Source organism: Salvelinus namaycush, chromosome 18, assembly GCF_016432855.1.
Source record: "Salvelinus namaycush isolate Seneca chromosome 18, SaNama_1.0, whole genome shotgun sequence".
NCBI classification, from domain to species: Eukaryota; Metazoa; Chordata; class Actinopteri; order Salmoniformes; family Salmonidae; genus Salvelinus; species Salvelinus namaycush.
In genome coordinates, this window is record NC_052324.1 from 27,223,000 (window position 1) to 27,236,686 (window position 13,687).

Below are 13,687 nucleotides of genomic sequence, written 5' to 3' on the forward strand. Positions count from 1 at the left end.
GTCTCTCGTCCGCACCAACAGTTCTTCGTCAGCCCACACAGTGTCTCGCCAGCTGACACATTCTCTCGTCAGCACCACACAGTTCTCTCGTCAGCCCCACACAGTTCTCTCGTCAAGCCCCACACAGTTCTCTCGCCAGCCTCCGACACAGTCCTCTCGACAGGCCCACAGTCACTCGTTCAGCACACCACAGTCCTCTCGCCAGGCCCGCACAGTCCTCCTCAGGCCCGCACAGTCTCTCGTAGCCCGACAGCCTCTCGTCAGCCCCACACAGTCCTCTCTTCAGCCCCACACAGTCCTCTCGTCAGCCCCACAATAGTCCACTCTTTAGGACGACACAGTCCTCTCGTCACCACTGCCCTTGTCAGCGACATAGTACACTCCTTAGGCCGACACAGTTCTCTCGTTCACACTGCCCCTTGTCAGCCCGACATAGTACACTCGTTAGGCCGACACGTTCTCTCGTCACACTGCCCCTTGTCAGCCCGACATAGTACACTCGTTAGGCCGACACAGTCTCTCTCGTTACACTGCCCCTTGTCAGCCCCCACATAGTACACTCATTGGCCAATACAGTCCTCTCGTCAGCACCACACACGTTCTCTCGTCAGCCCACACCCAGTTAATCTCGTCAGGCACACAGTCCTCTCGTCCGGCCGACACTGGCCCCTTGTCAGGCCACACAATGGCCCCTTGTCAGCCCCACACTGTCCTCTCGTCAGCCCCACACAGTCCTCTCGTCAGCCCCACACCAGTCCTCTCGTCAGCCTCACAAAGTCCACTCGTTAGGCCGACACAGTACCTCTCGTCACACTGTCCCCTTGTCAGCCACATTAGTACACTCGTTTGGCCAACACAGTCCTCTGTCAGCACCACACAGTTCTCGTCAGCCCACACAGTGCTCTCGCCAGCCTGACACAGTCCTCTCTGTCAGCACCACCAGTTCTCTCGTCGCCCACACAGTTCTCTCGTCAGCCCCACCACAGTTCTCTCGCCAGCCTGACACAGTCCTCGTCAGGCCCACATCTTCGTCAGGCACACACAGTCCTCTAGTCAGGCCCGAACAGTCCTCTCGTCAGGCCCGCCACACCCTCTCCGTCAGCCCCGCACAGTCCTCTCGTCAGCCCCACACAGTCTCTCTTTCAGCCCCACACAGTCTCTCTCGTCAGCCCCACATAGTCCACTCTTTAGGCTACACAGACGTCTCGTCACACAGCCCCTTGTCATCCACATAGTACACTCCTTAGGCGACACAGTTCTCTCGTCAACACTGCCCCTGTGCAGCCTGACATAGTACACTCGTTAGGCAGACACAGTTCTCTCGTCAACACTGTCCCCTGTCAGCCCGAAAAAGTACACTCGTTAGGCCGACACAGTTCTCTCGTCACACTGCCCCTTGTCAGCCCCACATAGTACACTCCGTTTTTTTTTTTTTTTTTTTTTCCGGCCGACACAGTCCTCTCGTCACACTGCCCTGTCAGCCCTACATAGTTACTCTCGTTTGGCCAACACAGTCTTCTCGTCAGGCACACAGTCCTCTCGTCAGGCCCACACAGTCCTCTCGTCAGGCCCGCACAGTCCTCTCGTCAGGTCCGCACAGTCCTCTCGTTAGGCCCACACAGTCCTCTCATCAGGCCTAAACAGTCCTCTCGTCAGCCCCGCACAGTCCTCTCGTCAGCCCCACACAGTCCTCTCTTCAGCCCCACACAGTCCTCTCGTCAGCCCCACATTGTACACTCGTTAGGCCGACACAGTTCTCTCGGTCAACACTGCCCCTGTCAGCCCGACATAGTTACACTCGTTAGGCCGACACAGTTCTCTCGTCACACTGCCCCTTGTCAGCCCGACATAGTACACTCGTTAGGCCGACACAGTTCTCTCGTCACACTGCCCCTTGTCAGCCCCACATAGTACACTCGTTTGGCCAACACATTCCTCTCGTCAGCACCACACAGTTCTCTCGTCAGCCCCACACATTTCTCTCGCCAGCCTGACACAGTCCTCTCGTCGCACACAGTCCTCTCGTCAGGCCCACACAGTCTCTTGTCAGGACCGACACAGTCCTCTCGTCAGCCCCACACCAGTCCTCTCATCAGGCCCACACAGGCCACTCGTTAGGCCGACACAGTCCTCTCGTCACACGCCCCTTGTCAGCCCGACATAGTACACTCGTAGGCCGAACACAGTTCTCTCGTCACACTGCCCCTTGTCAGCCCCACATAGTACACTCGTTTGGCCAATACAGTCCTCTCGTCAGCACCACACAGTTCTCTCGTCAGCCCCACACATTATCTCGTCAGGCACACAGTCCTCTCGTCAGGCGACATGGCCCCTTGTCAGGCCCACAATGGCCCCTTGTCAGCCCCACACTGTCCTCTCGTCAGCCCACACAGTCCTCTCGTCAGCCCACACAGTCCTCTCGTCAGCCCCACACAGTCCTCTCGTCAGCCTCCACAAAGTCCACTCGTTAGGCGACACAGTACTCTCGTTCACACTGTCCCTTGTCACGCCCACATAGTACACTCGTTTGGCCAACACAGTCTCTCGTCAGCACCACACAGTTCTCTCGTCAGCCCCACACAGTGCTCTCGCCAGCCTGACACAGTCCTCTCGTCAGCACCACACAGTTCTCTCGTCAGCCCCACACAGTTCTCTCGTCAGCCCCACACAGTTCTCTCGCCAGCCTGACACAGTCCTCTCGTCAGGCCCACAGTCCTCTCGTCAGGCCCACACTGGCCCCTTGTCAGGCCCACACTGGCCCCTTGTCAGCCCCACACTGTCCTCTCTCGTCAGCCCCACACAGTCCACTCGTTAGGCCGACACAGTCCTCTCGTCACACTGCCCTTGTCAGCCCCACATAGTACACTCCTTAGGCCGACACAGTTCTCTGTCACCACTGCCCTTGTCAGCCCGACATAGTACACTCGTTAGGCCGACACAGTTCTCTCGTCACACTGCCCCTTGTCAGCCCCACATAGTACACTCGTTTAGCCGACACAGTCCTCTCGTCACACTGCCCCTTGTCAGCCCCACATAGTGCTCTTGTTTGGCCAACACAGTCTTCTCGTCAGGCACACAGTCCTCTCGTCAGGCCCACACAGTCCTCTCGTCAGGCCCGCACAGTCCTCTCGTCAGGCCCGCACAGTCCTCTCGTCAGGTTCCACAGTCCTCTGTCAGGCCCGCACAGTCCTCCGTTAGGCCCACACAGTCCTCTATCGGCCTAAACAGTCCTCCGTCAGCCCCGCACAGTCCTCTCGTCAGCCCCACACAGTCCTCTCTTCAGCCCCACACAGTCCTCTCGTCAGCCCCACATTGTACACTCGTTAGGCCGACACAAGTTCTCTCGTCACAACTGCCCTTGTCAGCCCGACATAGTACACTCGTTAGGCCGACACAGTTCTCCGTCACACTGCCCCTTGTCAGCCCGTCATAGTACACTCGTTTGGCAACACACAGTCCTCTCGTCAGCACCACACAGTTCTCTCGTCAGCCCACACATTTCTCTCGCCAGCCTGACACAGTCCTCTCGTCAGGCACACAGTCCTCTCGTCAGGCCCACACAGTCCTCTCGTCAGGCCCGCACAGTCCTCTCGTCAGCCCCACACAGTCCTCTCATCAGGCCCACACAGGCCACTCGTTAGGCCGACAGTCCTCTCGTCACACTGCCCCTTGTCAGCCCGACATAGTACAATCGTTAGGCCGACACAGTTCTCTCGTCACACTGCCCCTTGTCAGCCCCACATAGTACACTCGTTTGGCCAATACAGTCCTCTCGTCAGCACCACACAGTTCTCTCGTCAGCCCCACACAGTTATCTCGTCAGGCACACAGTCCTCTCGTCAGGCCGACACTGACCCCTTGTCAGCCCCACACTGTCCTCTCGTCAGCCCCACACAGTCCTCTCGTCAGCCCCACACAGTCCTCTCGTCATTCTGACAAAGTCCACTCGTTAGGCCGACACAGTACTCTCGTCACACTGTCCCTTGTCAGTCCCACATAGTACACTCGTTTGGCCAACACAGTCCTCTCTTCAGCACCACACAGTTCTCTCGTCAGCCCCACACCAGTGCTCTCGCCAGCCTGACACAGTCCTCTCGTCAGCACCACACACAGTTCTCTCGTCAGCCCCACACAGTCTCTCGCCAGCTGACACAGTCCTCTCGTCAGGCCCACAGTCCTCTCGTCAGCCCACAGTCCTTCGTCAGGCCCACATGGCCCTTGTCAGGCCCACACTGGCCCCTTGTCAGCCCCACACTGTCCTCTCGTCAGCCCCACACAGTCCACTCGTTAGGCCGACACAGTCCTCTCGTCACACTGTCCCTTGTCAGCCCCACATAGTACACTCGTTTGGCCAACACAGTCATCTCGTCAGCACCACACAGTTCTCTCGTCAGCCCCACACAGTTCTCTCGCCAGCCTGACACAGTCCTCTAGTCAGGCCACAGTCTTCGTCAGGCCCACACTGGCCCTTGTCAGGCCCACACTGGCCCCTGTCAGCCCCACACAGTCCTCTCGTCAGCCCCACACAGTCCTCTCGTCAGGCCCACACTGGCCCCTTGTCAGGCCCACACTGGCCCCTTGTCAGCCCCACACTGTCCTCTCGTCAGCCCCACACAGTCCTCTCGTCAGCCCCACACAGTCCACTCGCTAGGCCGACACAGTCCTCTCGTCACACTGACCCTTGTCAGCCCCACATAGTACACTCGTTTTGGCCAACACAGTCCTATCATCAGCACCACACAGTTCTCTTGTCAGCCCCACACAGTCTCTCGCTAGCCCGACACAGTCTCTCGTCAGGCCACAGTCCTCTCGTCAGGCCCACACTGGCCCCTTGTCAGCTCCACACTGTCCTCTCATCACCCCACACAGTGCTCTTGCCAGCCTGACAAAGTCCTCTCGTCAACACCATACAGTTCTCTCGTCAGCCCTACACAGTTCTCTTGTCAGCCCCACACAGTTCTCTCGTCAGCCTGACACAGTCCTCTCGTCAGGTCCACAGTCCTCTCGTCAGGCCCACACTGGGCCCCTTGTCAGGCCCACACTGGCCCCTTGTCATCCCCACACTGTCCTCTCGTCAGCCCCACACAGTCCTCTCGTCAGGCCCACATTGGCCCCTTGTCAGGCCCACACTGGCCTCTTGTCAGCCCCACACTGTCCTCTCGTCAGCCCCACACAGTCCTCTCGTCAGCCCCACACAGTCCTCTCGTCAGCCCCACACAGTCCTCTCGTCAGCCCCACACAGTCCTCTTGTCAGCCCCACACTGTCCTCTCGTCAGCCCCACACAGTCCTCTCGTCAGCCCCACACAGTCCTCTCGTCAGCCCCACACAGTCCACTCGCTAGGCCAACACAGTCCTCTTGTCACACTGACCCTTGTCAGCCCCACATAGTACACTCGTTTGGCCAACACAGTCCTCTCATCAGCACCACACAGTTCTCTTGTCAGCCCCACACAGTTCTCTCGCCAGCCCACACAGTCCTCTCGTCAGGCACACAGTCCTCTCGTCAGGCCCACACGTGCCCCTTGTCAGCCCCACATGTCCTCTCATCGCCCCACACAGTCCTCCGTCAGCCCCACACAATCCTCTCGTCTAGCCTCACACAGTCCACTCGTTAGGCCGACCACAGTCCTCTCGTCACACTGCCCATTGTCAGCCCCACATAGTACACTCGTTTGGCCAACACAGTCCTCTCGTCAGTACCAATACGTTCTCTTGCAGCCCCACACAGTCTCTCACCAACCTGACACAGTCCTCTCGTCAGGCACACAGTCCTCTCGTCAGGCCCACACAGTCCTCTCGTCAGCCCCACACAGTCCTCTCGTCAGCCCCACAGAGTCCACTCGTTAGGCCGACACAGTCCTCTCGTCACATGCCCCTTGTCAGCCCCACATAGTACACTCGTTTGGCCAAACACAGTCACTCTCGTCCAGCACCACACCAGTTCTCTCGTCAGCCCACCACAGTTCTCTCATCAGCCCCACACAGTTCTCTAGCCAGCTTGACACAGTCCTCTCGTCAGGCACACAGTCCTCTCGTCAGGCCCACACTGTCCCCTTGTCAGGCCCACACTGGCCCCTTGTCAGCCCCACACTGTCCTCTCATCGCCACACACAGTCCTCTCGTCAGCCCCACACAGTCATCTCGTTAGGCCGACACAGTCCTCTCGTCACACTGCCCCTTGTCAGCCCAACATAGTACACTCGTTAGGCCGACACAGCCCTCTCGTCACACTGCCCCTTGTCAGCCCCACATAGTACACTCGTTTGGCCAACACAGTCCTCTCGTCAGCCACACAGTCCTCTCGTCAGGCCCACACAGTCCTTTGGTCAGGCCCACACAGTCCTCTCGTCAGGCTCGCACAGTCCTCTCGTCAGCCCCACATAGTCCACTCGTTAGGCCGACACAGTCCTCTCGTCACCCTGCCCCTTGTCAGCCCGACATAGTACACTCGTTAGGCCGACACAGTTCTCTCGTCACATTGCCCCTTGTCAGCCCGACATAGTACACTCGTTAGGCCGACACAGTTCTCTCGTCACACTGCCCCTTGTCAGCCCCACATAGTACACTCGTTTGGCCAACACAGTCCTCTCGTCAGCACCACACAGTTCTCTCATCAGCCCCACACAGTTCTCTCATCAGCCCCACACAGTTCTCTCGCCAGCTTGACACAGTCCTCTCGTCAGGCACACAGTCCTCTCGTCAGGCCCACACTGTCCCCTTGTCAGGCCCACACTGGCTCCTTGTCAGCCCCACACTGTCCTCTCATCGCCACACACAGTCCACTCGTCAGCCCCACACAGTCATCTCGTTAGGCCGACACAGTCCTCTCGTCACACTGCCCCTTGTCAGCCCAACATAGTACACTCGTTAGGCCGACACAGCCCTCTCGTCACACTGCCCCTTGTCAGCCCCACATAGTACACTCGTTTGGCCAACACAGTCCTCTCGTCAGCCACACAGTCCTCTCGTCAGGCCCACACAGTCCTTTGGTCAGGCCCACACAGTCCTCTCGTCAGGCTCGCACAGTCCTCTCGTCAGCCCCACATAGTCCACTCGTTAGGCCGACACAGTCCTCTCGTCACCCTGCCCCTTGTCAGCCCGACATAGTACACTCGTTAGGCCGACACAGTTCTCTCGTCACATTGCCCCTTGTCAGCCCGACATAGTACACGTTAGTCCGACACAGTTCTCTCGTCACACTGCCCCTTGTCAGCCCCACATAGTACACTCGTTTGGCCAACACAGTCCTCTCGTCAGCACCACACAGTTCTCTCGTCAGCCCCACACAGTTCTCTCGCCAGCCTGACACAGTCCTCTCGTCAGGCACACAGTCCTCTCGTCAGGCCCACACAGTAATCTCGTCAGGCCGACACAGTCCTCTCGTCACACTCCCCCTTGTCAGCCCCACATAGTACACTCGTTTGGCCAACACAGTCCTCTCGTCAGGCACACAGTCCTCTCGCCAGGCCCGCACTGTCCTTTCGCCAGGCCCACACAGTCCTCTCGTCAGGCCTACACAGTCCTCTCGTCAGCCCCGCACAGTCCTCTCGTCAGCCCCACACAGTCCTCTCTTCAGCCCCACACAGTCCTCTCGTCAGCCCCACATAGTCCACTCTTTAGGCCGACACAGTCCTCTCGTCACACTGCCCCTTGTCAGCCCGACATAGTACACTCGTTAGGCCGACACAGTACTCTCGTCACACTGCCCCTTGTCAGCCCCACATAGTACACTCGTTTGGCCAACACAGTCCTCTCGTCAGCACCACACAGTTCTCTTGTCAGCCCCACACAGTTCTCTCGCCAGCCTGACACAGTCCTCTCGTCAGGCACACAGTCCTCTCGTCAGGCCCACTCAGTAATCTCGTCAGGCCGACACAGTCCTCTCGTCACACTCCCCCTTGTCAGCCCCACATAGTACACTCGTTTGGTCTACACAGTCCTCTCGTCAGGCACACAGTCCTCTCGCCAGGCCCGCACTGTCCTTTCGTCAGGCCCACACAGTCCTCTCGTCAGGCCTACACAGTCTCTTGTCAGCCCCGCACAGTCCTCTCATCAGCCCCACACAGTCCTCTCTTCAGCCCCCACAGTCCTCTCGTCAGCCCCACATAGTCCACTTGTTAGGCCGACACAGTCCTCTCGTCACACTGCCCCTTGTCAGCCCGAGTTAGTACACTCGCTAGGCCAACACAGTCCTCTTGTCACACTGACCCTTGTCAGCCCCACATAGTACACTTGTTTGGCCAACACAGTCCTCTCATCAGCACCACACAGTTCTCTTGTCAGCCCCACACAGTTCTCTCGCCAGCCCGACACAGTCCTCTCGTCAGGCACACAGTCCTCTCGTCAGGCCCACACTGGCCCCTTGTCAGCCCCACACTGTCCTCTCATCGCCCCACACAGTCCTCTCGTCAGCCCCACACAATCCTCTCGTTAGCCTCACACAGTCCACTCGTTAGGCCGACACAGTCCTCTCGTCACACTGCCCATTGTCAGCCCCACATAGTACACTCGTTTGGCCAACACAGTCCTCTCGTCAGTACCATACAGTTCTCTTGTCAGCCCCACACAGGTCTCTCACCAACCTGACACAGTCCTCTCGTCAGGCACACAGTCCTCTCGTCAGGCCCACACAGTCCTCTCGTCAGGCCCAAACAGTCCTCTTGTCAGCCCCACACAGGCCCCTTGTCAGGCCCACACTGGCCCCTTGTCAGCCCCACACTGTCCTCTTGTCAGCCCCACACAGTCCTCTCGTCAGCCCCACACAGTCCTCTCGTCAGCCCCACAGAGTCCACTCGTTAGGCCGACACAGTCCTCTCGTCACACTGCCCCTTGTCAGCCCCACATAGTACACTCGTTTGGCCAACACAGTCCTCTCGTCAGCACCACACAGTTCTCTCGTCAGCCCCACACAGTTCTCTCATCAGCCCCACACAGTTCTCTAGCCAGCTTGACACAGTCCTCTCGTCAGGCACACAGTCCTCTCGTCAGGCCCACACTGTCCCCTTGTCAGGCCCACACTGGCCCCTTGTCAGCCCCACACTGTCCTCTCATCGCCACACACAGTCCTCTCGTCAGCCCCACACAGTCATCTCGTTAGGCCGACACAGTCCTCTCGTCACACTGCCCCTTGTCAGCCCAACATAGTACACTCGTTAGGCCGACACAGCCCTCTCGTCACACTGCCCCTTGTCAGCCCCACATAGTACACTCGTTTGGCCAACACAGTCCTCTCGTCAGCCACACAGTCCTCTCGTCAGGCCCACACAGTCCTTTGGTCAGGCCCACACAGTCCTCTCGTCAGGCTCGCACAGTCCTCTCGTCAGCCCCACATAGTCCACTCGTTAGGCCGACACAGTCCTCTCGTCACCCTGCCCCTTGTCAGCCCGACATAGTACACTCGTTAGGCCGACACAGTTCTCTCGTCACATTGCCCCTTGTCAGCCCGACATAGTACACTCGTTAGGCCGACACAGTTCTCTCGTCACACTGCCCCTTGTCAGCCCCACATAGTACACTCGTTTGGCCAACACAGTCCTCTCGTCAGCACCACACAGTTCTCTCATCAGCCCCACACAGTTCTCTCATCAGCCCCACACAGTTCTCTCGCCAGCTTGACACAGTCCTCTCGTCAGGCACACAGTCCTCTCGTCAGGCCCACACTGTCCCCTTGTCAGGCCCACACTGGCTCCTTGTCAGCCCCACACTGTCCTCTCATCGCCACACACAGTCCACTCGTCAGCCCCACACAGTCATCTCGTTAGGCCGACACAGTCCTCTCGTCACACTGCCCCTTGTCAGCCCAACATAGTACACTCGTTAGGCCGACACAGCCCTCTCGTCACACTGCCCCTTGTCAGCCCCACATAGTACACTCGTTTGGCCAACACAGTACTCTCGTCAGCCACACAGTCCTCTCGTCAGGCCCACACAGTCCTTTGGTCAGGCCCACACAGTCCTCTCGTCAGGCTCGCACAGTCCTCTCGTCAGCCCCACATAGTCCACTCGTTAGGCCGACACAGTCCTCTCGTCACCCTGCCCCTTGTCAGCCCGACATAGTACACTCGTTAGGCCGACACAGTTCTCTCGTCACATTGCCCCTTGTCAGCCCGACATAGTACACGTTAGTCCGACACAGTTCTCTCGTCACACTGCCCCTTGTCAGCCCCACATAGTACACTCGTTTGGCCAACACAGTCCTCTCGTCAGCACCACACAGTTCTCTCGTCAGCCCCACACAGTTCTCTCGCCAGCCTGACACAGTCCTCTCGTCAGGCACACAGTCCTCTCGTCAGGCCCACACAGTAATCTCGTCAGGCCGACACAGTCCTCTCGTCACACTCCCCCTTGTCAGCCCCACATAGTACACTCGTTTGGCCAACACAGTCCTCTCGTCAGGCACACAGTCCTCTCGCCAGGCCCGCACTGTCCTTTCGCCAGGCCCACACAGTCCTCTCGTCTAGGCCTACACAGTCCTCTTGTCAGCCCCGCACAGTCCTCTCATCAGCCCCACACAGTCCTCTCTTCAGCCCCCACAGTCCTCTCGTCAGCCCCACATAGTCCACTTGTTAGGCCGACACAGTCCTCTCGTCACACTGCCCCTTGTCAGCCCGACATAGTACACTCGTTAGGCCGACACAGTACTCTCGTCACACTGCCCCTTGTCAGCCCCACATAGTACACTCGTTTGGCCAACACAGTCCTCTCGTCAGCACCACACAGTTCTCTTGTCAGCCCCACACAGTTCTCTCGCCAGCCTGACACAGTCCTCTCGTCAGGCACACAGTCCTCTCGTCAGGCCCACTCAGTAATCTCGTCAGGCCGACACAGTCCTCTCGTCACACTCCCCCTTGTCAGCCCCACATAGTACACTCGTTTGGTCTACACAGTCCTCTCGTCAGGCACACAGTCCTCTCGCCAGGCCCGCACTGTCCTTTCGTCAGGCCCACACAGTCCTCTCGTCAGGCCTACACAGTCTCTTGTCAGCCCCGCACAGTCCTCTCATCAGCCCCACACAGTCCTCTCTTCAGCCCCCACAGTCCTCTCGTCAGCCCCACATAGTCCACTTGTTAGGCCGACACAGTCCTCTCGTCACACTGCCCCTTGTCAGCCCGAGTTAGTACACTCGTTAGGCCGACACAGTTCTCTCGTCACACTGCCCCTTGTCAGCCCGACATAGTACACTCGTTTGGCCGACACAGTACTCTCGTCACACTGCCCCTTGTCAGCCCCACATAGTACACTCGTTTGGCCAACACAGTCCTCTCGTCAGCCACACAGTCCTCTCGTCAGGCCCACACAGTCCTTTCGTAAGGCCCGCACAGTCCTCTCGTCAGGCTCGCACAGTCCTCTCGTCAGCCCCACATAGTCCACTCGTTAGGCCGACACATTCCTCTCGTCACACTGCCCCTTGTCAGCCCGACATAGTACACTCGTTAGGCCGACACAGTTCTCTCGTCACATTGCCCCTTGTCAGCCCGACATAGTACACTCGTTAGGCCGACACAGTTATCTCGTCACACTGCCCCTTGTCAGCCCCACATAGTACACTCGTTTGGCCAACACAGTCCTCTCGTCAGCACCACACAGTTCTCTCGTCAGCCCCACACAGTTCTCTCGCCAGCCTGACACAGTCCTCTCGTCAGGCCCACACAGTAATCTCGTCAGGCCCGCACAGTCCTCTCGTCAGCCCCACACAGTCCTCTCGTGAGGCCCACACTGGCCCCTTGTCAGCCCCACACTGTCCTCTCATCAGCCCCACACAGTCATCTCGTCAGCACCACACATTCATCTCGTTAGGCCGAGACAGTCCTCTCGTCACACCGCCCCTTGTCAGCCCCACATAGTACACTCGTTAGGCCGACACAGTCCTCTCGTCACACCGCCCCTTGTCAGCCCCACATAGTACACTCGTTAGGCCAACACAGTCCTCTCGTCACACTGCCCCTTGTCAGCCCCACATAGTACACTCCTTTGGCCAACACAGTCCTCTCGTCAGCACCACACATTTCTCTCGTCAGCCCCACACAGTGCTCTCGCCAGCCTGACACAGTCCTTTCGTCAGCACCACACAGTTCTCTCTTTAGCCCCACACAGTTCTCTCGTCAGGCACACAGTCCTCTCGTCAGGCCCACACAGTCCTCTCGTCAGGCCCACACAGTCTTCTTGTCAGGCCCACACTGGCCCCTTGTCAGGCCCACACTGGCCCCTTGTCAGCCCCACACTGTCCTCTCGTCAGCCCCAAACAGTCCTCTCGTCAGCCCCACACAGTCCACTCGATAGGCCGACACAGTCCTCTCGTCACACTGCCCCTTGTCAGCCCCTTATAGTACACTCGTTTGGCCAACACAGTCCTCTCGTCAGGCACACAGTCCTCTAATCAGGCCCGCACTGTCCTTTCGTCAGGCCCACACAGTCCTCTCATCAGGCCTACACAGTCCTCTTGTCAGCCCCGCACAGTCCTCTCGTCAGCCCCACACAGTCCTCTCGTCAGCCCCACATAGTCCACTTGTTAGGCCGACACAGTCCTCTCGTCACACTGCCCCTTGTCAGCCCGACATAGTACACTCGTTAGGCCGACACAGTTCTCTCGCCACACTGCCCCTTGTCAGCCCGACATAGTACACTCGTTAGGCCGACACAGTTCTCTCGTCACACTGCCCCTTGTCAGCCCGACATAGTACACTCGTTAGGCCGACACAGTTCTCTCGTCACACTCCCCCTTGTCAGCCCCACATAGTACACTCGTTTGGCCAACACAGTCCTCTCGTCAGCACCACACAGTTCTCTCGTCAGCCCCACACAGTTCTCTCGCCAGCCTGACACAGTCCACTCATCAGGCAAGCAGTCCTCTCGTCAGGCCCACACAGTCCTCTCGTCAGGCCCGCACAGTCCTCTCGTCAGGCCCACACAGTCCTCTCGTCAGGCACACACAGTCCACTCGTTAGGCCGACACAGTCCTCTCGTCACACTGCCCCTTGTTAGCCCGACATAGTACACTCGTTAGGCCGACACAGTTCTCTCGTCACACTGCCCCTTGTCAGCCCCACATAGTACACTCGTTTGGCCAACACAGTCCTCTCGTCAGCACCACACAGTTCTCTCGTCAGCCCCACACAGTTCTCTCGTCAGCCCCACACAGTTCTCTCGCCAGCCTGACACAGTCCTCTCGTCAGGCACACAGTCCTCTCGTCAGGCCCACACTGGCCCTTTGTCAGGCCCACACTTGCCCCTTGTCAGCCCCACACTGTCCTCTCGTCAGCCCCACACAGTCCACTCGTTAGGCCGACACAGTCCTCTCTTCACACTGTCCCTTGTCAGCCCCACATAGTACACTCGTTTGGCCAACACAGTCCTCTCGTCAGCACCACACAGTTCTCTTGTCAGCCCCACACATTGCTCTCGCCAGCCTGACACAGTCCTCTCGTCAGAACCACACAGTGCTCTTGTCAGCCCTACACAGTTCTCTCGTCAGCCCCACACAGTTCTCTCGCCAGCCTGACACAGTCCTCTCGTCAGGCACACAGTCCTCTCGTCAGGCCCACACTGGCCCCTTGTCAGGCCCACACTGGACCCTTGTCAGCCCCACACTTTCCTCTCTTCAGCCCCACACAGTCCTCTCGTCAGCCCCACACAGTCCAGTCGTTAGGCCGACACAGTCCTCTCGTCACACTGTCCCTTGTCAGCCCC